Below are 20,539 nucleotides of genomic sequence, written 5' to 3' on the forward strand. Positions count from 1 at the left end.
AAAGGGGGTAGAGTGTCTTTTTTAACACATTTCTGTTTACGTTCCATTGGCCAGAGCGTAATCACACAGCCACACTTACGGGAGCAGAGGGAGGGAGGGGGCAGGCGGTTACATGAAGTAAAATTCAAAAGCACGTCTTTTGTCCACAGACAGACACAGCTTTAAGCCTTTGCAGGTCCCCCATTTTCAAGCTAAGAAAATCTGAGAGAGAATGGTTACCCAGTTACTGAATGGCCAACTTAAAACTAGAAATACTAGTTTTTTTCACTATACCATGTTGCTTCTCAACCCCTCATTTTATTTAATAAACATACGATTTTTATATCATCTACTTTCAAAAATGTAAATTATTAATGTGGAAGGAACTAGAAACATACTATTTAACGTGATAAAGGAACTGGAAAGATTACCAAGAGAGAAGGAAACTAGATTTGTTCCACGTTCAATTCCTAAATAAATACATCCAAGGAATTCATTCATTCATTCAAACGACACCCATTGTTCCTCTCCCCTAATTAAAGAACATGGCGCTGTGGGACACAGAAAGATGAATAAGAAGTAATCAGTGTCCTCAATGGGCATTGAATAACATAAATAACGCTAAGAGTATCCTATACACACCAAAAGAATTAAAACGAAATACCACCTAATTCAGAGGAAAGGAATCACAGTGGGCTGAAGGCTTTGTAACAAAAGCGGTACCCAAACTGGGTCATTTAGGAGGCAAAAGACTTCAACAGATGGGTGTGGAGTAGAGACACTTTGCACTCTTCGAACACAGAGCACAGGGTCCAGAGAGGTTCCAGGTGTGCGTTTTGGTGGGAGAGAGGCGTGCATCCCATGACGAAAGAGCAGGGAAGGAAAAGGCTGGCGAGGTAAGCTGAGAGCAAAGTAAAAAGGGACTGAATGTCAGTGAAGAAACGTGGGTTTAATTCTGACGGCAAAGTGCATGCACTAAACCACGCAGGATGTCCACTTTAAAACAAATTCACGCAACCCAATGTCAAGAACGTGACTTCAACCGTGGGGTTGACACCACCAACTTGCTTAGAAAAGGCGTTTTCATCGTTCCAAGCTTTTGCATCAGTCATGGCAGCCGTGTGTGTGTTTCCCAGGGAAGATGACAGACTTGCCCACCCGTCCTTCTCCACGGCCTGCCCAGCTCTCCCCGTGAACAGTGAGACTTGGTGGCGAAATAGTTCATCAACCGGAAGGTCTCTGTGCTGAGAGCTGCAAAGTACAGCTGGGCAGGAGGAAAGCAGGGGCGGAGATGCAGCCCAGCTCTCTGCCACCTGGTGCATAACCTGATGGGAGCTGGGGCAGTCCAGAGGGACGGGCTCACGTGCCACATTAGCACAAAGTCTGAGTCTGTCCACGAAACTGGGGCTGGGGGCTCTGTGGGCTCAGAGGGGTGCCTGTCTACATCACACAGCAGAGGCCCTGCCGGGCCCTTTCCCTGCTTTAAACAGGATCTTTAGTCCCAGTTGCTTGAAGAGTCTTACAGATGCCTCCTGGCGCCAGCGAAGGCTTTATTTATCCTCCGAAGGCACTCAACAACTGCTCGATTGATGGAACCAGAGGCTGGACCAGGGTTAAGGAGAGGATCATTTTGTTGATAGGCACTAAGAAACTTTCAACAGAAATAGAACAGAACCGGGCGGCCTCGCTTCGTGTGACCAGGGACCACTTTTCCCCCAGGAAACCACATCGAGCCATAGCTCTTCATCTGTTGAAAACATCAACCCCTTTTATATATTCATTAGAAATAATTTATTCATTATTGTAAAATGCTTTTAATTTTTTACTACTTAGTTAATAATAAACATGAATCACCAACAATGAGATAAGCGTTCTCAAGAAACAGCCAAGATAAAGGCTCAGTATTCAAGTACTTATATATTTTTAAATTATCCAATAAAAATCTCAGATGCTTATTATTATTAATGTGCACCATCAGAAGGCTTGATAATGGCCCGCAGGCCAATCGCTCTCTCTTCCAGATCCTAAAGGCAGGGGCCAGAGCTGGAATCTCAGGGCTTGCTCCCAGGCATTCTGCCTGTCACAGCATATGAAAATTGCAGGTGCGATAATATTCCGTTTCAAAGCTGTAGATAAAGAAAGCGGCACGCAGTCAATGTTGTAAACCTCCCCAGCGCGTCTAGGAACTGACTCGCCTTCGCTGTGTTTCATGAGATAAACACTGTCATCTGACTCACAAAATGACTCCTTGAATTCTCAGTAAATTAATCTTGATTGTTCCCCTTTATAACATATACTGGTGAGCAGATAAACAAAGACGGGATTCACTCAATGATCACTGATGGCCGGGGCCATATTAAAGGAAGCATATTCCATGCGACTATCATTATCAGGAGCTCACACTGTTGGACTTTTAAAAATTTCTGGTTTCTTCCTCCAGGAGCCAGAGAGCTTCAGCTGCAGACCTGACCGGTTCAGTTGGGCACCACTCGCTGTCTTCCCAGCCAAGTGAGACAAACGCGCCCTGTTCACCCAGCTGGATCATTTCCTCCAAGGCCACGTGTTCCGCTCACGGATTGCTTCACCTCCTGAGCAGGACAAGACTGGGTGACACGCAGCAGCAATTCCAAAGTTCCAGTTCCCCGGAGTGAGTGACAGTGTAAGGGAATCGGCTAATGAGCTCCCCAAAACAGAAGCCAGACCATAAGCACCTACTTTCCCAGACGCCCCAGGTAGTTATCAGTGAACCTCCCAGGTCTGTGGGGAGACCAATTCCCCAGCAAAGGAAACCAACAGAAATTGTTTAAAATGCTGCAGGCATTTAAAAAGAAACAAATATGATCACCTTCAAAACAAGAATAGTAGAAATTTGGTATCGAACCACTAAACTAAAATTGTTCCGTCAGAGCTATAGGAAAAGGCATCTAAACCATCGTCGGTTTGTGCGCAAGATGGAGGGGAGACCATACCAGCTGGCGATGCTTTACATTTTGCAACTGGCAAGTCTGGGACAGGACCCCCGGAATCTCTAAGCTCCCCACTCAGGTTCTTGACAACCAGCACCTGCAGGCCTGTGATCCTTGAACTAAGAGCACCCGCAAAGCTGGATAAACTGCAAGACGACGAAATCGTCTCCATTTTTACCTGCAATGACTCCTTTTCCCTCACAAATATTATCCTGAATTTGGTTACTCCAGGAGCCAGTGACAGGTAGGACGTTGCAGAACACCGGGCCGAAGCGGCGGAAACCTTTCCTGACCTACCACTCAGGGATTACACCCCCGCTCCCAGGTGGTGGAGAGGAGTCAACTAGCTTTAGAGAAAACAGAGAAGTGCCTGACACACCAGGAGCGCTCAGTGATAGCTGTTACCAGAGGGCACCCCTCTCTCTCCTAGTCCAGTGCCATTTTTCTTATCACTCAGGGTGCATCAACCTCTTTAAATACACAGTGTTCTTTGAGATACGTGGAAGTCTGCAAAACGCAGAAAAAAAGCATACCCTGACATGAGAGAAAAAGGATGTCCCTTCTCCCTGTTGATCACCCTTTTCCCCACAAACACTTCCTCAGGGAATTATTTAATCCGCAAAATGACACCACAATGCCTTATTTTAAAAAAGCATACCAAACAGACAGCGAAGACCCTTCCCCGGGGCGGGCGGGGGCGGAGGGGGGCGGTTCACGAGCAGGCTCTGGAAGCCCTGCGCCCCAGTGCCTGAGCGCCTCCTTAACATCTTGGGTTTGTTTTCACCAATTCCAGCCCATTGTTTCCCCTGAGAGCGCGCGATGCGGAGCCTTCGCCCAGGATGCGCTCCTGCCGGCCTCTTCCTTCCAGGCAAACTGCTGAGAGCAGCGCTGGGAGCGCAGTGCCTGTGGGAGGCCACCCCGTGGGAGCGCGCCCCCAGGAGGGAGCCAGGAGCGCAGTGCCCGGCCAGCGGCTGCGCGGGTTGGCTCCGCGGGGGGCGAGCTCTTGCAAAAGGAAAAGCGAAAATGAGCACGTGCTATGGGCCGCTGTCTGGCCTGGAAAAACCGCATGCGTACTGCAAAAATCCCTATGCGCACAGTTTGGTCGGCATTGCTGTATTAGCCCGACTTTTATTTATACATTCAAAGAATTACTATCCTGAGAATGGGGTGCCCCTCTCCAAAGGAAGTTCGAGTCAGGATTTCATTCCTTTGGTGCCATAGACGCCGATCAACAACAAACGCCCCCCAACACACACACACCTTGTTTCAGACCCAGGCTTGTTGAGAAGGATATTTGGGGCGCGTCTCCAAGGTCGTTCCCGGCGCCCGAGTCCAGCCTTCTGTGCCAGGCAGATTGAAGATTTTAGGACCAGACGCCCATCGCCTGTGGAGAGTCAAAATTAGAAGCTCAGTTTTCTTTACGCTCATCAGTGAGAATCCTTACATTTGAGACATCCTTGGGGTTTATGCTTTTTTGTTTTTTATCAATGATCTTATTATGGAAGCCTATTAATAAGCCCTAAATCAGAGGCCTGCTGGAGTCTCCCAGACTTATCCAGATGGAACCTCAGAAGAGGAGCAAGTGAGAAGTGGCTTCAAACACCCAGACCCAGCCCAGGCTGCAGAACGGGGAGGGGGCACATTCAGCCTTGCTCTGCGGCAGGGGGCTGCTGCTCACTGACAACTGGCCTGGATGGTGGCAGCCAGCGCGTCCCAGGAACTCACAGCAGGTTCCCACTGTTGGCTGCACACTCCCCTTCTTGTGTGAGACAGAGGGGAACATTCTTTTCATCGTCTTTGCTAACAGGATCTTAAAGAGCCATGCCTCACTACGGAAGTACCTCACAGGAATTCCTATTAAAGAAAACTGCTTGAAGATGACCTAATTTATTCATTCAAGAAGATAAACTCCTCCTATCTACGCATTATTGTTGTTATGGCTTCTGTTCTTAAATTACACATAAGACGCGCAAGCTGGACCAAGCCTGATTTAGAAGTGAAACAATGTCAGAACATGAATCTTGATAAGCTCATTCTTTTAAATTGTGCCTGAGAATGTGCATTATTATTGTAGATGCCCCTTTGTATCTTCACCAATTTGTAATCCTAAATGCACTGTTGAAAAATTGTTGTAGAATGCATTCTTAGACTACGTTCGTTCACCCCCTTAGACCTGGCTGTTGCCTTTTTAGTCTTCGGTCATTTTTCAAATAAGCTTCAAGATAACCCCGTTTATGGTCGTTTGCCTTCCCTATGTCCACTTTTCCTCAGTAAAACTTTTCCACCTTTTCTCTGATAAAGTCTTTTCAAACACGAACGAGTCTATAAATTCATGCTCCCCAAGGCACGGTTCTTCCAACACCTGTCCTGCAAGACCCTCTCTGGAAAGGAAGTTTGGGAAACCCTGCACGTCGTCCCCTCCCCAGGTTTACAAATCCCGGTAAGGCTTGTGGTCAAGAAACCTGCTGCTGGCCTTGCCTGAGCCCAGCATTTCTCAAGCTTCCTTGCATGTGAGGCTCTTTCCCAAACAAGACTCATTAATATTCGTGGAGCTTTTCTTTCTAGGATTTCACTTTGGGAGTTAGTAATTTAAACCATCTAGTATATGGGATAATCAGAGGTCAAATACAGCTGAGATAAGTCAAGACGCAACAGAAGAATTTATTTTAGAGAATGAAGAGGAAGCCGACCCTAATTGCTATTGGTGCATTTCATAAATGCACTGTTAAAAAAATGCTTTAAATAACTAGGTGACTAGACACTGTGTCAGAACCCTGAAACTACACAGAATAAGACCATTCCAGAAACATCCCTTTTCTCCCACGGGAAGCATAGCCCAAAGTGTGGTAGACTCCCTTTCTGTTGAGTCAGCCTCTCCATCAGCCCCCAACACGCCCGGAGTATTTAACAATAGTCTCCTGCAGTGTTCTTGGAAGTGAATTTAATGCTCAGGAGGAAGGGCTGCCCAGTCCAAGCCTGTTCTATTGCGTGAGCCCCACCTCTGCCCCCCGAAATAGCCATGCACCCCGACAGGCTCTATGCTCCCAGAAGATCTGCACGGTTGACAAGGCTGACAGGCTCTTTTTTTGCCTCGTGGCAGAGCCAACAGAGAAAAAACCCACACAAACATCACCCTTGCAGCCTAAGCATTGCTCAAACTGTGGCCCCTCTGGACAATTTTTATTCGATGAAAACATTTTATAGAAGGAACTCCAGGTGTGTCAAGCACATGGACTAATAGGAAGTGGGGAGCAGCCGAATGAATGGAGTTGCATTTACCTTCTCAATCAGACAGACTTCAGAAAGAGAAGCATTTACATTAAAACACTTAAAAAATTGCCCTTAGACACCGCTACCCTCCGTGGCTCCCAATTTCACACACACACACACACACACACACACACACACACACACACACCAAGGCACAGAAGGTAATAGGAATATAACTAAGAAATTATGCAATCATTTGTCTCATAATCCTCACAACGCTTAGCAGAGGGCTAGGCACAAAAGAGATGCTCCATAAATTCTAATCAATGGATTAATTAATGGATCAACTAATGGCCCTCCCAAAGTTGCTTATCATCTGAGAAAAGCTGAGCTTACACGCAAACATTTTGCTCCTGCTGCACCCCAGCCGGTTACTTTCTGTTTCAAGGGAAGCTGGCAGTTTAAAGTGGACTGTGAAAAACGAACCAAAACAGGCTGGCTAATATTTCTCTAATTCTATTCCACCCACAAAATTTGCATCGTGTCTGTTGATACTTGTCAAATGCCTCCAAGCCCCTTCTGTCATCTTCTCCCACACAGATAGCCCAAAACTGTGTATATTTGTTCTCGGTTACCTAGTAATTATGAATTTTATGGAAACTTTTCAAAGGAACAGAAATGATAGACAAAATATATTTCATCTCAGCCCACCAGATGATGGCTTTTTAAGGTCTGATGCTTGACTTGGTTAAGATATCACCAGAGGCTTAATTTCATCACTAAGAATTACTATTATCACACAACGTATACCATTAAACAAACAGGTCCGTCCTCAGCGATTTCATTGTAATCAGCCGTATTGAGACCTAGAATCTCCTACTTAAAATGCATATATTTGAATCGGCTAGATATGTTTAAAGTAGAAAAAAATTATCCAGTGCACGTCTGGTTAAGTATTTGTAGCAAAGGTCTCTGCTTCTCATACTTTCACAGAAAATGAAAGTGATACTTAATTAGCAAAATAAAAATCCTCTGAATCTGCACGTGCAAAACAACTTCCCCTTTTTCTGGGTATTTTCAATCCCCCAGGGAGTGGAAGAACAGAAAGGTCTTTCGGTTGTTGGTTCAAAGAAAATAAAGTGTTTTTCTGTTCAGAGTAAGTAATTTCTTAAGGCAGTTTGTAGAGTATTTAAACAATAATACTGTACACTAAAATAAAGTCCTTATCACAGCTTGGGAAATCACATTCGACTTTATAGCATGGAAGTGCCTCTCGGATTCGACCAATGAGCAAGCTCTGGGCTTTCCTGGCGTGCCCAGCTTGCCAACAGCCGCAGACCAAATGTGCTCCTTCCATTTTTGTGACCTGAAAGTCCAGGACTGCTCATTCCATCTCGCTCTACTCCTCCAGCAGGATTTTAGGGCGGTTTGATGCGACCCATATCCACGATCTATTCCAGCCAAAGCAAGGTGACTGATGGGCCCTCATACTACTACATTTTGCCTTTGGAAGTCCTCTGGTTGGGAAAATGGGGCAGCTGCATGCTGGTGTCTATGCTGCCACCTCTTGGTCTTACAAGGAAAGACATCAGTGGGAGAAGAAGGCAGGCTGTTGCGTGCTGTCCTCACGTTGTATTTATTTTAGGGTCTGTAAGTGCTCGTTAAGTGTGGGGAGGGGAGCTCACAGACCCTTTGGAGACTATTATGAAAGCCCTGGACCCTCTCCAGAAAATTTTATAGACAAATCAGGACAACCTGACCCTCATCCGGGTACCCCATCTAGACCACACATCCATCAGAGCAGCCTCGTTTTTTGCACTATGACAAAAATTCTGTATGTGAAAGAAAGCAGGCATTCTGGGAAGATGATTAGAGTGTGAGATCTGGAAGAAAAATTTTGACATCAAATGATTTTTAATTCAAAATTAGTAGTGTGTCGAAAGGAAAAATAAAAAACTCCATACACTTTTCCTGGCAGCCAAGAATGTTTGGATTTCATTTCCAAGCGAGTCAATGGGAAAGGCCCTCTGGGAATTCTGGGTGGGGTTTCCAACAGAAACATTATGCTTTTGACGCCTCCGAGGTTGACATCTTAAGTCCTCCCACAGCTGAGTTTGGGATCAGATGGCACGGTCTGGGGCACGTGGTCTGTTTGTTTGTTTAGTTTATAGGAATCTCCTCTGGGTTTCTATGAATACTTTTGCAACACGGGTTGCAGAGTTGTCAGCTGCCTTTCTAAGTTGTTTCGAACATACCTCAGTGCTCACCAGATCCAGAGGCCTCCCCATCCCTCCTCCACATGAAGCCATGCTTCCCTTTTCCTATTTAGAGAAGAGGGCCTGGCCGCGTCCTCAGAGCATCTGAGAAGCTGCTCGAACTAATCCGGCCAGTCTTCCTCCCTAATGGAGTGATTGGCAGACCCCTAAAGAGGTATCGATTGGTCCAGTCATCAGGATGGCCAAAGGGACGACTGGTCCTTCTATCTGTCAGTGTGACCAGGGTATTAACCCAGGAGCGCTGGAACCCTGTACACTCTCCCGCCGTGGAATTAGCGTCTCTTCATGAGTTCCCCCTTGGGTCTCCCGTATTCTTAGGGACTGAGCTACTTTTTACATCTATAGTGACAACCTGATCACTCAGTCCACCCAGAGGAACGATTTTTCGCATTCTGCTTTTTCTTCTCATTGAGTTGGATTTTTTCCTTTGCTTTGCTACTCTCATAACTCTCATAGAGCGTGTTATGTCATCAACATGCAGTATTTTATCTTGAAAAATAAATCATTGTTTTACTGGGGGAAAAGCTTTCCCCGGTGCCCTGCGAGTGTTACCAGCAGCAGACAGCAAGCTGACAGGCCCCTAACTGATGGAGCAGCGAGTCCTAACACTGGTGCTGCTACATGCTTCTGGGTCGCTTCAGGAGTTTTTACGTTTTATTAACGTAATAAAATGTAGCTTTTACAGTTATCTAGGGTCTGAAAATACAAATGCATGTCATTGATATTATCAGTGTGATGCTCGAGTTTCTTTTTCCATTAGTAGAAACTCTGCATTTTATATATTAATTATGTAAACAATTAATGATGGCTTATACAAGTCTGTCTACAAGTGGACACTTTAGAAGCAATTATATTCATCGTGGAGTACACCTCTCTTTAGTAACAGGTTTGTTCCAAAAAGTGATTTTAAATTTGTTCATAAACATAAAGTGGTATTATACAAGGAATAAAATAAGCATATTCACATAAAACTCCAGTTTTATAAGAGAACAGTAGATGTTGAACATGGCATCAGTTCTTAGTAAAATTTCATCCAAAGATATTTACATTTTGACTTTCTTCTTTGCATCACTAAAAATGTTGATAACAAGGACTCCAAACTCAACTTGTCCAGAAGGAAACAACCATGCTCTTCTTCCAGTGTCCTGTCACAGGGGATGGCACCACCATCATCCAGCCCCAGAAACCCACACCCAGGGGTCATCCCCACCTCCCTCGATCCAATCTATCACCAAGCTTCCTTGGTTCTCCTCCTGAGTATCTCTTGAACCTGTCCACATCTCCCCACACCCTCTGTCACACTCTGCTTTGAGCTCCATCATATCCTACCTGGGGCCTTGCAGTGGTCCCATACCCCTAACCTCCCCACATCCACCTCAGGTCCATCTCAAACCCATTTTTCCATATTGCAGCAAGAGGATTATGTGAAACTCAAGTCATGCCTCCCTCCCCCCATTGAAAATGCTTCAATACCTTCTTATTGGTCTTGAGATCAACAAGAAACTCCTTTCCATAGTCCACAAAGTCTTCTTGCATGGTTTGATCTCATCCGGCACCAGGCTCTTCCTGGCTTGTCACACTGACCCTGCTGGAATTCCTCAGTCTGAACTCTCCTGCCCATCAAAGGGCCTTTGAGGCTCATGTTCTGCTGCTATTTACCTGGCTAAGCTTTGCTCATCTTTCAGCTCCCAGCTCAAGCTACCTCTCCTCAAGGAAGCTTTCCCATCTAGGTCAGATTCTCCTTCTGTGAGCTTTCGTGGTATCTTGTACTTCCTCCTTATATTGCAATTTTATGATTATTTGGGTTTTTTCAGTTAATATCTATCTCTCCCATCTATAAGTTTCATGAAGGCAATGTCTGCTTTTGGTCCCCACTCTAGCTCCAAAGTCTTGCATAGGAAACAGCAGGTAGTAGATAATAAGTGAATTGGTTATTGATCGAATGAATGAACGAACCACAAGCAATGCTTCACGCCAGGCTTTACATCAGTCGTGGACTCACAGGCCAGACTTCCCAGTTTTGAATTCCAGTTCTGCCCCTTACTGCGTGACCAAAGGCAGGTGACATAACTTCTCTGTGCCTCAGTTTCTTTATATCTGTAAAATAGAAGTAATAATAATACCCACCTTACCGGGTTGTTATGAAGTTTAAATAACTTAATAGATACAGACAATCCCAGACTTACGATTCTTCGACTTTATGATGGTGTGAAAGTGATACACCTTCAGTAGAAACCGTACTCCAGATTTTGCATTTTGATCTTTTCCCAGGCTAGCGATATGCGGTAGGACCGTCTCTCATGATGCTGGGCAGTGGCAGCTCCTGTCAGCCCCGAGATCACCAGGATGAACGACCGATACACTCACAGACCTTCTGTATCCATCCAACCGTTCTGTTTTTCACTTTCACTACCTTGTTCAATCAATTACTTGGCTATCCAACCCTTCATTCTAAAATAGGTTTTGTGGGAGGTGATTTTGCCCAACTGTAGGCTCACGTAAGTGTTCTGAGCACAGTGAAGGTAGGTGAGGCTGAAGTTACGATGTTCGGTAGGTTGGGTGTATTAACTACATTTTCGACTTACGATACTTGCAACTTAACAATGGCTTTATCGGGACATAACCTCAGCGTAAGTCAAGGCACATCTGTACAAATCACAGAGAACTGTGCCTGGCACATAGGGAGCACATACACGTATCGTGACAATTATTATTATCCTCAGACTTTAATGATGATAAAGAAGATCCTCAAAGAAACGAAAGACCTTTAAAACCGTTACGAAGTTAAACCTCTTGAGTTCTTATCCTGAAGCTGTGGCATACTGAATGTATGGTCCAACTGAGAACTCGTCCCTTAACCACGGGCAGCGTATGTCCTTGGCCACCATTTAGAAAATTACTTCTACTTTTATTTTCATCGGAATCACCCGCCTTTCCTTACTAGAACTTTAAACTCTCTTGCTGTTTCTGCACTTGTAGATCATGATGAGGTTAATAACGGCTGGATGACACCTCAAAAGTCAGTCTGAGCACAGCAAATACCCCGGAGGCTACAGCAGACATTAACATGGCCCCACAAAGTCACTCATCCCATCTGTGGGCGGTGTGACGCACCTGGCACTCTCGTCCTGGAGGGGACCTCTCAGGACAGGTACTCCCACTGTAGTCAGAAGATCCTTCACAGATCTCCCACTTTCTCCAACCCTTTTTCTAGGACAATTGTAGTCAGCAGAGTCTTGCTGTGTCAGACTCAGCCTCCTTAGTCATCCAGCTCATGATTTTTAAAACAAAGTTAATTCCCACTCAATTACAAAACCACAGTACAGATCATCTCAAAAATTCCATGACATTAAGGCTCTGGTCCAGATTTCTTAAACCAAGTAACCAGAGTAACTGAAAGCAGAATAAGAATTTTTGGTTTACTGAAAGTGAAAAAACCTTTAGAACATTTCCATTCACAAGACTGGAATGGACCTCATCAGATTCATGAAATCTGAAGGGAAGAAGAGATTGGCATCCTTATTTCAGAATGGAGGAGAGAAGAGAGGAGGCCCCCAGTATTCGGGGGGGCAGCTGCCGCGGGTGGGCCATCATGCTAGGCACCTTCAGGTGGGTCATTTCATTTAATTCACACACCAGCACAGCCACCTTGGTCTTATCTTCATTTGACAGATTAAAAACTTGACACTAAGAAGGTTCATATCTTTTGCTAAAGGTACCACAGCTATTAGTGGGCAGAACTAATACCTGAACCCCAGGCTGACATTCAAGTGCATGCTTTTTAATAACTCAGAACGCCCTGTGACAGCTCTGTCCCCTCGTCTATTTCAATGGATGGCTCTTCACGATGGAATGACTTTCAGATCCCTGTCCTACCATAAGTTATTGTTAATTTTCTATTGATTCTTCCCTTCTAGGATGCTAAAATTCACCTCTCCTCTAATGTTGGTGACCTTACACACAGTCACCTTCTCTCCTAGCCTTGTTCTGTTTTCGGGACCTCCACCAGCCAAGGACGTTTCCCAGGGTGTGACTGTCCCCAACCCTCTGGGATTTGGCACACGCTCTCTGACCCTTCCCAGGATGCTCAGGGCTCCTCCTGGATCTTGACATTTGACAGAAAAACCATGAATAAAACACATGTAAACCTGGTCTGGATGGTTGATAACTGTATAGTTATTCTTTAACAAACTTCCACACTCAGGAGTCGAGCTTAGACCAACGATGACAACTCACACCAACAGAATGACCACGGTAATTCACTGTCCTGTTTAAAGATATTATTTGGCAAAGTCAAGGTTAAAGGCATGTAATGGAACAAAGTAAGCGGGGCTATCATGAGACCTCCATAGGACTTGGCATACACCTCAACTGAGACTAAGAAACATGGCTGTATTTCATACTCATCTAAATTTTTAAAAATTTTTTCTTTGTAATGATATTTAACATATCTTAGGAGAGATTGTTTGAACCCTCGTAAAAAACCTTTTTCAGAACTTTTAGCCAATATTTTTCAATTTATTTTTAAAATTTCCAACTATGGAAATTTTAAGGTGAGGGTAACAGGTTTGCCTTTTTTCATGACTAAAAACAAAATCCCCTAAGAGTCTGACCACAGTTTTATCCCTGTGTTACCATGTAACTCACATTTACTAGGGGGGAAAAAAGTCAATTTAGTTTTTTTAAAAAAGAAGTGGCAGTTGGAAGCCCCACCCCGACCGCCTTGGAGCCCTGCCCGGGTTTTGTGCAGAGCTCGGCTGCACAGGCTGGAGAAGGCAAGGGCAATCCCGAGGCACGAGCCACGTAGAGTTAGCGCATCATGTGTTTTAAAAGGAAAGAATGTGAGAAGAGTTCATTGTGAGATGCACGGGGACCTGCCCACTTTGCAATCATTCTGTAAAGGGAATGAAAGGGTAGCAGCATTTTTAAGAGCGCCACAATCTCCCATTTGGTGAAACAGGAGGTTTGCACGTTCCTGGAAGGGAGGCTGACTGTCCTCAGCCCGCACCCTCTGCTGCCCATCAACGCCATTTATTAGTCGCGATTTCTTCTGATTAATATATAACCGCAGAGACGAGAGAGAAAACTTCACAATCTGCATGTCGCCTCAGTTTTCAAATTCCTTTATGTCGAAAGCAATCCCCAGCAAGGCTCTCTCCACTCTGACATATTTATTCTTCCCCTTCAGATTCAAACCATTCCAAAAGGTTAACAGAAAATACAGCAAAAGCAGCCTGCTTGTCGACAGTATTTACATGCATTACGTACCCTAAAAATATGTAGCTTATTAACGACTGATTTTCCGTCCTCTTCAATAAGCTTTTTTATTAGCATGACCCTCCTTAACTTCCAAGTGTCAAACCATCTTGCCCGTGCGAGTCTCCTTTATGGTGTTTAATATAAAGATAGAACAGTATTTATATCCCTCCCAATAAGAGATAGATTGTTTTAAGGTTATACAGCCTCAATGTGATAGAGAAAGAAGGAACCTTACAAAATGATAAATATTTTCATTAAAAAACTTTAAAACTAAAAGTTCAAAGATATGTTCGCCTCTCTTATTTCTTGTCAAAACATGACTTAAGACCCAAAACTAATCTACTTTCAATTTTATTCCATATTTCAGCGCTGTCATGGTACTCAGCAGAGAGTACTGGAATACGATCATTTTTTATTTTGTTGATGTTACCGACAGCTTTATTTCACAAAGCAATCTTATACTATGTCTACCAGTGGCAGGGCACAGAGGTCAAATAGTCCATCCTCACAGGTAGAGAGCTTATTAAATGGCGCGTCTATTAAACCCGATGGACAACATAAAGAAACATTCCAGCAAAATACTTTTAACATAGTTCAATGAAGATATGGCTCCAAAGGGTAGTAAATAATTTAAACGGAGACCAATAGAGAATTTGTTCTATTTTTTACTAGCATCTTCAAAATTATATTTCAAACAAAGTGGTTAGAATAGAGAAACACAAAAGCTGCAGGGATGGCCCAAGTCCTGTGGCTAATGTGAAGGAGCACGGGGACTTCAGGGCAAATCCGAATATCAATAAATCAATTCCACTGCAAAGTTCATTTAAAATAATCTAGGCACAAATATTGTGTCATTGCGAACAGAGATAACCACTTTTAAAAAATAATCTTCCTGACCGTCATTTTAATGTTTTGCTTTTATTGTGGTTTTGGAAAACACTGGATTTTTAAATTTGATGTATGATATTTATTCATGACAACACTTCGCTTCTAAGAGAAAAACTGCATCAGAAGAAGTCAAAATAATAGGGAAAATACTTATTTGAATATTGCACAATATTTGGTGTGAAAATCTAAATGTGGTCACAAAGGATTGGAAAAAGAGCACTTGATAATGCATAATTGTGATGTTTTTTCTAGTATGGCTGGTAACTCTGATCATCAAAAATCAGACTATCACCCTTTTAATCAAAGTGTTTCCTCCTGTATATGACTAACTGTATTTACAAACGAGAAAAAAGTGGACTCCATGAAAGAGAACTCCGTTTCTTATCCTCATACACAAGCTGTGGTTTTCGACCAAAATAACAAATGGAATCAGTAACTTTTAATAAGTTTATGATAAACTGTATCTCTTAATCTTGAGACTGGATACCTAGTCTCTTCCCAGGAATATGAACTACTTGATCAACGGTTATTAGTAGCTTCAGCTGGTGGGATAATTAAGAACATACAGAAACATCAAACACGCTCTGTTCGCGTTTACAATGACCTGCCCTCACGGCATCTCTCTGGATGCGCTGTCCTTGCCTCAGCACGCAGTAAATCATCTTCCTAAATGCATTTGCACCCAATCATTTTTTAAAGTCACAATCTCTGTAGTGTCAACTTGTCAAGGGTCAAAGGGAAGAACAGGCAAGATTCCCAAATCAATCTGCTTGTAGAAACTGTCTCATTTCATTTCAAATTACCTGCTGTGGGTGAAGCAGGCTGTGGACGAACTGACTTTCTCCATAAACCCTGACAGCACGGGTCGAAATTCTGTGATCACTCAGAGGTCGAGTCACGCCGGCTCTGTCATTAACTACTTTTAAACGGCCGTGCGGGGTTAAGTGATCTCGCAGGGCAGCCGCAGATATAAATATTGTTCGGACAGTTTAATGTCAAGAGACAACTCCTCTGGGATTAAAACTGTGTAACCCAATAGAACAGTTGTCGATACGAGGATTAAGGTGTTTGGTATTGTTACTAGGAGCCCTGCCTTTACGTACATTTCGTGTAAGTGACCCCAGAGGAGACTTGGAGTGTCGTCCATCCACATCATGCAGCTCCTGGACAGCGTTCCGAGGATATTAAAAATAACTTCAGGGCCTCGGAGGTCCACCCTTCCAGCAGATGTTCTTAGAGAGTCTGTGTTTGTCCTTGTGAGGCCGAGCGGGAGATGAGAGCAGGCTGCTGGTGAGGGCGGACACCTTGCACCAGCTCCAGAACCTTGGGCTTCCAGGACGCATGGTCAAGCGAAACCTCAAAGAGCTAATGCTGTCCATAAAATCAGGGTGGTCGGGTACACTAACTGGTGCACGAAAGACCCATGATCTGAGAAAGAAGACTGAAATAGTGATCCCACCGCCTTTGAAGCGCTCATTCCTTGGGGCCAACACTATAATACCCAAAGATAACAGCAGCTAGTATTTACCGAGTGCTTACTGCATATTGGTCAATGCACAAAGCACTGTATGTATGACCTCACTTAAATTTCCAAAGAACCCAACGAGAAATCTATTTTTAGTCCCACTTTACACGTGAGAAAGCCGTGAAGCAGAGCTGGTCCTAATTTGCACAAGGTCGCACAGCTGGTGATGATGAGTATAGGAACAAAAATATTGTCTGCCTCCAGCACTAGCCCTCCCAACTCCAGCACTATATACTGCCTCCACTCTAATTATGCCCCCTGTGAGAAATTCTACTTGCTTGACTGATAAAGTATTCATAATAGACACTGGCTTAGCTCTCTTTAACATGCGTTAGCTGTGTGCGAAAACAGTCTGAATCATTCAATGAAAAGAGTTGCTAAGTTACTCAGAGAGCTGGAGAAAGTTAGATCCAACCGGTGTACCAATGCCTCTGTGGGAAAACGCAGACTTTCTGGAGGGTACGTGGGCACAGATGGTTTTAAGGAAATGCATTTCAAAATCGTCAGGGTCCATATGCTTTCTTTCCTAAAATTGATCCACCTGAGAGAATATCCTGCCAATTCTACTTTTCTACCCCCACTCAACGATGGCAATTCTCCGAATTCAGGACCCACATCCCTCCCACTCACGACTCTCCCCCTGCCCCAAGGGTGAACGTCTCCAGGTCACCCGAGACTGTTTACCGGGCCCCCAACTTCCCTCCCCAGTTCATCCCGTGAAAAGACGCATCTCAACCAAGAGGTTTCTGTGTTGAAAACTCATCTATCACATGTTGTCATATATTTATGGTGTTTGATCCATTTCTAAAGCTACCTCAATAGGGAAAGAAATTAGTAACCTTTAGGACCTCATAGTCATAGGATAGCTGGAAAAAATTCAATTTACATACATAGTTTCCTAGGAGAGAATTTTATGGTAACTCGTAAGACTTTCAGACTCAAAGGAATTTCCTCTGGATAACATTCTGTGAGGGGAAGAGAATGGGAATACAATTTCAAGGAGAAAAAGGAACAGAGGTATAGAAGGGTTTGCTTCTGTATTTTTTAAATGGATGCTCATGAGTATAAAATCACCATGATTTTCATATTCCTTTGCACACGCTCAAATCAAAGTTTCTCAACCTCAGCACTGTTGACATATTGGCCTCGATAATTCTTTGTTGTGGGTTGCGTTATAAGATGTTGAATGCATCCCTGGTCTACACACACACACACACACAGTTGTGACCACCAAGAATGTCTCCAGACATTGCCCAAATGTCTCCTGGGAGGCAAAATTGCCCCTGGGTGAGAACCCTTAAACAAAGGATGTAACAGATTTGTGACTCATTTTCAAAATTTAATATTTAAACTTATGATGAAAAATGTGAGATATCCACTAAAAACGATGCAAGAGAGAAAGTAATTTTTCAAAATTATATTTAGAGGTATATATGGGCAAACACATTTCAAGACCACTGAGGTCAACAGAAATAGAAACGTTGGTGGCCAATGTGGTGCCGGCAGAAGGAACCTCAGCTGGGCCTGGTCCCTCTCAAGTTCAGCCGCCGGGATGACTCAGATCCATGGAATGGGAAGAAAATGGCTGGATCATCACAGAGGCGGCTTCGATGTGAGATTTGATATTTGAAGGTGGCCACTTTGAATAATCAGCAGTTTAAAAGAAGCAGAAGTAACCATGAATATGCATCATTCCTCAATGATTTTAAAGAGACATCTTTTGAAGAATAAGCATGCATGGAGAAGAGCCGAATTCAGGAGACCCTGAAGAATTCCCCAGAAATGCTAAGACCAAGAGGCCACAGACCACACGATATTTCTTTTGACTCGTCATAGACCTGTGCAACGTATTTATCCATGCTTCAAGTGAACTGGCAAATCTACTTTATTATAATATACAATAATATAATAATTGCAATTTCATTATAATTATCTGTCCTGATACAAACTTAGGAGTCTGGGGATGTGTAGAGCTCAAAGGACCTCAGTTTCCCACAGGCCTGTTGTCCCCCTGGGAGCCACACACCAAAAGCCAGGCTGGAGGAGTAACCAAACCACCCATCAGACAGGACTACAGCACCTAACAAAATCAATGGTAATAATCCTGATATCTTACATTTAGTATGCTGTCACTTAGAGACATCGAGTGTACAATATCAGATATTTACAACAGTGATCCTGAAGTGTCAAGAAAGTATCAAAAAGCAAGTTACAACCTTTTCATTGGATATCTTTAATAACTTTTTTTCTTTTTAGTGAGGAAGATTGGCCCTGAGCTAACATCTGTTGCCCATCCTCCTCTTCTTGCTTGAAGAAGATTGGCCCTGAGCTAGCATCTGTGCCGATTCTCCTCTATTTTGTATGTGGGATACCAACACAGCATGGCCTGATGAGCAGTGTGTAGGTCCCCGCCCGGGATCTGAACCTACAAACCCTGAGCTGCTGAAGCCAAGTCCTCAAACTTAACCACTACACCGCCAGGCCAGCCCTTTAATGACTTTTTTCTTTTAAACAACTCAACTGAGCCAAAAAAACAAAAAAGTTCTTAATAGCAAAATTAGGAAATGCAAATGGGCAAAACCAAGGAGATGAAGTTACCCAGAATCACATCAACCAGAAATGACAAAAATAGAATCTTCTTGTGCACGTTCTTTTGAAACTCTGTATATTAAAACTGGCAACTCAGGCTCTGTTCCAACTCCCATCTTTCACTAATAAAGGTTGCAGATGGTCCTTTCGTTTTAATGGTCGTCTACAATAATGGAGGCCTGAAGAGGGGATGCATTATCACTGGAGTCTGTAAGGGAGGGAGCAGAGGCCCTAGACGTAAGTGGCTTAAGCCCCAAGTCTGGGGCTCTTTCCTCCGAACCACGCGGCCTCCGAAAACCAAAGTAGCCGTGGCCCTTTATGCATGCCAAATATTCGTTTTTGGCTGAGCTGCCAATGTGAACACAGTTTCACACGTTGCATCCTGGTTAGGAAGGATCAGCTGGCCAAGTGTGCATTTGAGATCTGAATCTTTAAGAGAAAAGCGGTCTGGATACTCCATCCTTGGATGTTCAAAACCATCTTTCTGAAAAGTGCTACTTGGGATCTAACATCCTGGACTTAGTTCCCACCTTAGTGACTTCAAGGCAGCCCCGGCCTCCTGAAAATTCCCTGTGAGCTTGGAGACGCAGCACCCGCCATCACAGGCTTAGAGGCGAGAAGCCGCACACTGATGAGTGGAGAGGAGCACAAGGCAAGCCGCCTCTCCGATGCCCACAGACAGAACGAAGGCACCGTCACGGGAGGAGAGGAAGGCACTCACGTCATCAGCCCACACATCTTCCTGGGCGCCTGTGAGCCTGGCAGTGTCCCAGGCTCTGGAGATGGAGGGGACAGACAGGCCACCTGGTGGGGAGGGACCAGCATCCCATGCACCCGGGCATATGTGAGCATAGATCCCACTGCACCTCTCACCAGCCAACGAGGCAAACAGTATCATCTGAGCTTCGGTTTCCCCAATTATACAATGAAGATACTGTCTAGGCCACTGGGTGAAATTAGGTAATATATCTAAAATATGTGACACGCAGTAGGAGACCCACAAATGTTATGAATGGAAGCTGATCTTGGCTGAGGGCTGACTTGTTTGAGGGATGTGCTGGCCCTGCCACATGCATTAGCTCATTCAGTCCTCGAAATTTAGCATCATCCACTACTTTATGGACGACGAGACGGAGGCTCAGTACAACTACCCCGGGTGAGAGTCAACATTCAGATCCTGGTCATTTGTCTGCAGGGCTGGTGCTCATAAAGACACGGAATGTACCCGCTCCCCTCTCCTCCCTCTCCTGCAATTTCCAGTCCAGGTTCTGAAGGAACAAGGGAGAGAGGCGTCTGAAGGGCACCCGAGACTCAGACGGCCCTCCCTCAAGATTCCATGCCCGGGACTTTGCACACAATACCCACTCTCCACTGTCCAGTCACACGGTTCCTCTTGTCTGTTGCTTCCAAACAGGGCTCCAAATTCTAATTCCTCTGACCCTTTCTCACTTCCGTGTCTTCCTAACCAGCAGAGCTGGAGTTCTGGATGGAATCAGCATCCTCAGCAATATCTAAGGGACCCTGTGCTGCTTCTGCCCCTGGAATACGAGGACAGGGCCCATGTTGGAACCAGCTAAACGGCAAGTCAACGCCTATCATTCTTTAATTATGAATTTGGTACATGTTCAGTCAGAATCCTTGCTTGTTCTGCACCCGGGATCTTAATCAATATACACGGCACGTGTTTCTCCCAATCAGCAGGCCGGGGGGCTCTCCCTCTGAGTTTCAGTTCAGGGCATGACAGGCTGTCTCCTGGAGACGGCCCTACCCACGGCTTTCCAAGCGAATCTGAAAGACGCTTCAACACCAGGGTAATCACATCATTTACTGTCCAGACCAACACTTTA

At 44.5% G+C, this 20,539-nt stretch overlaps 1 long non-coding RNA gene and 1 other non-coding gene across 3 annotated transcripts in view; both read right to left on the reverse strand.

Annotated features, from left to right (window-relative positions):
• LOC139080601 (uncharacterized) overlaps positions 1-20,539 on the reverse strand; it is a 58,239-nt gene that overhangs the window by 33,676 nt on the left and 4,024 nt on the right. The window contains exons 2-3 of one of the 2 annotated variants that reach the window (XR_011535216.1): positions 9,905-10,528; positions 4,206-4,329 (exon numbers count right to left, since the gene is read on the reverse strand). This is a non-coding gene — a long non-coding RNA (uncharacterized lncRNA). The remainder of the gene's footprint in view (positions 1-4,205; positions 4,330-9,904; positions 10,529-20,539) is intronic. The other variant, XR_011535217.1, reaches the window with a different exon arrangement.
• Positions 11,574-11,703, reverse strand: LOC139080705 (small Cajal body-specific RNA 4). The gene has a single exon (XR_011535420.1). It is a non-coding gene; the product is annotated as a small Cajal body-specific RNA 4 (non-coding RNA).

This window comes from Equus przewalskii, chromosome 31 (genome assembly GCF_037783145.1).
Source record: "Equus przewalskii isolate Varuska chromosome 31, EquPr2, whole genome shotgun sequence".
NCBI classification, from domain to species: Eukaryota; Metazoa; Chordata; class Mammalia; order Perissodactyla; family Equidae; genus Equus; species Equus przewalskii.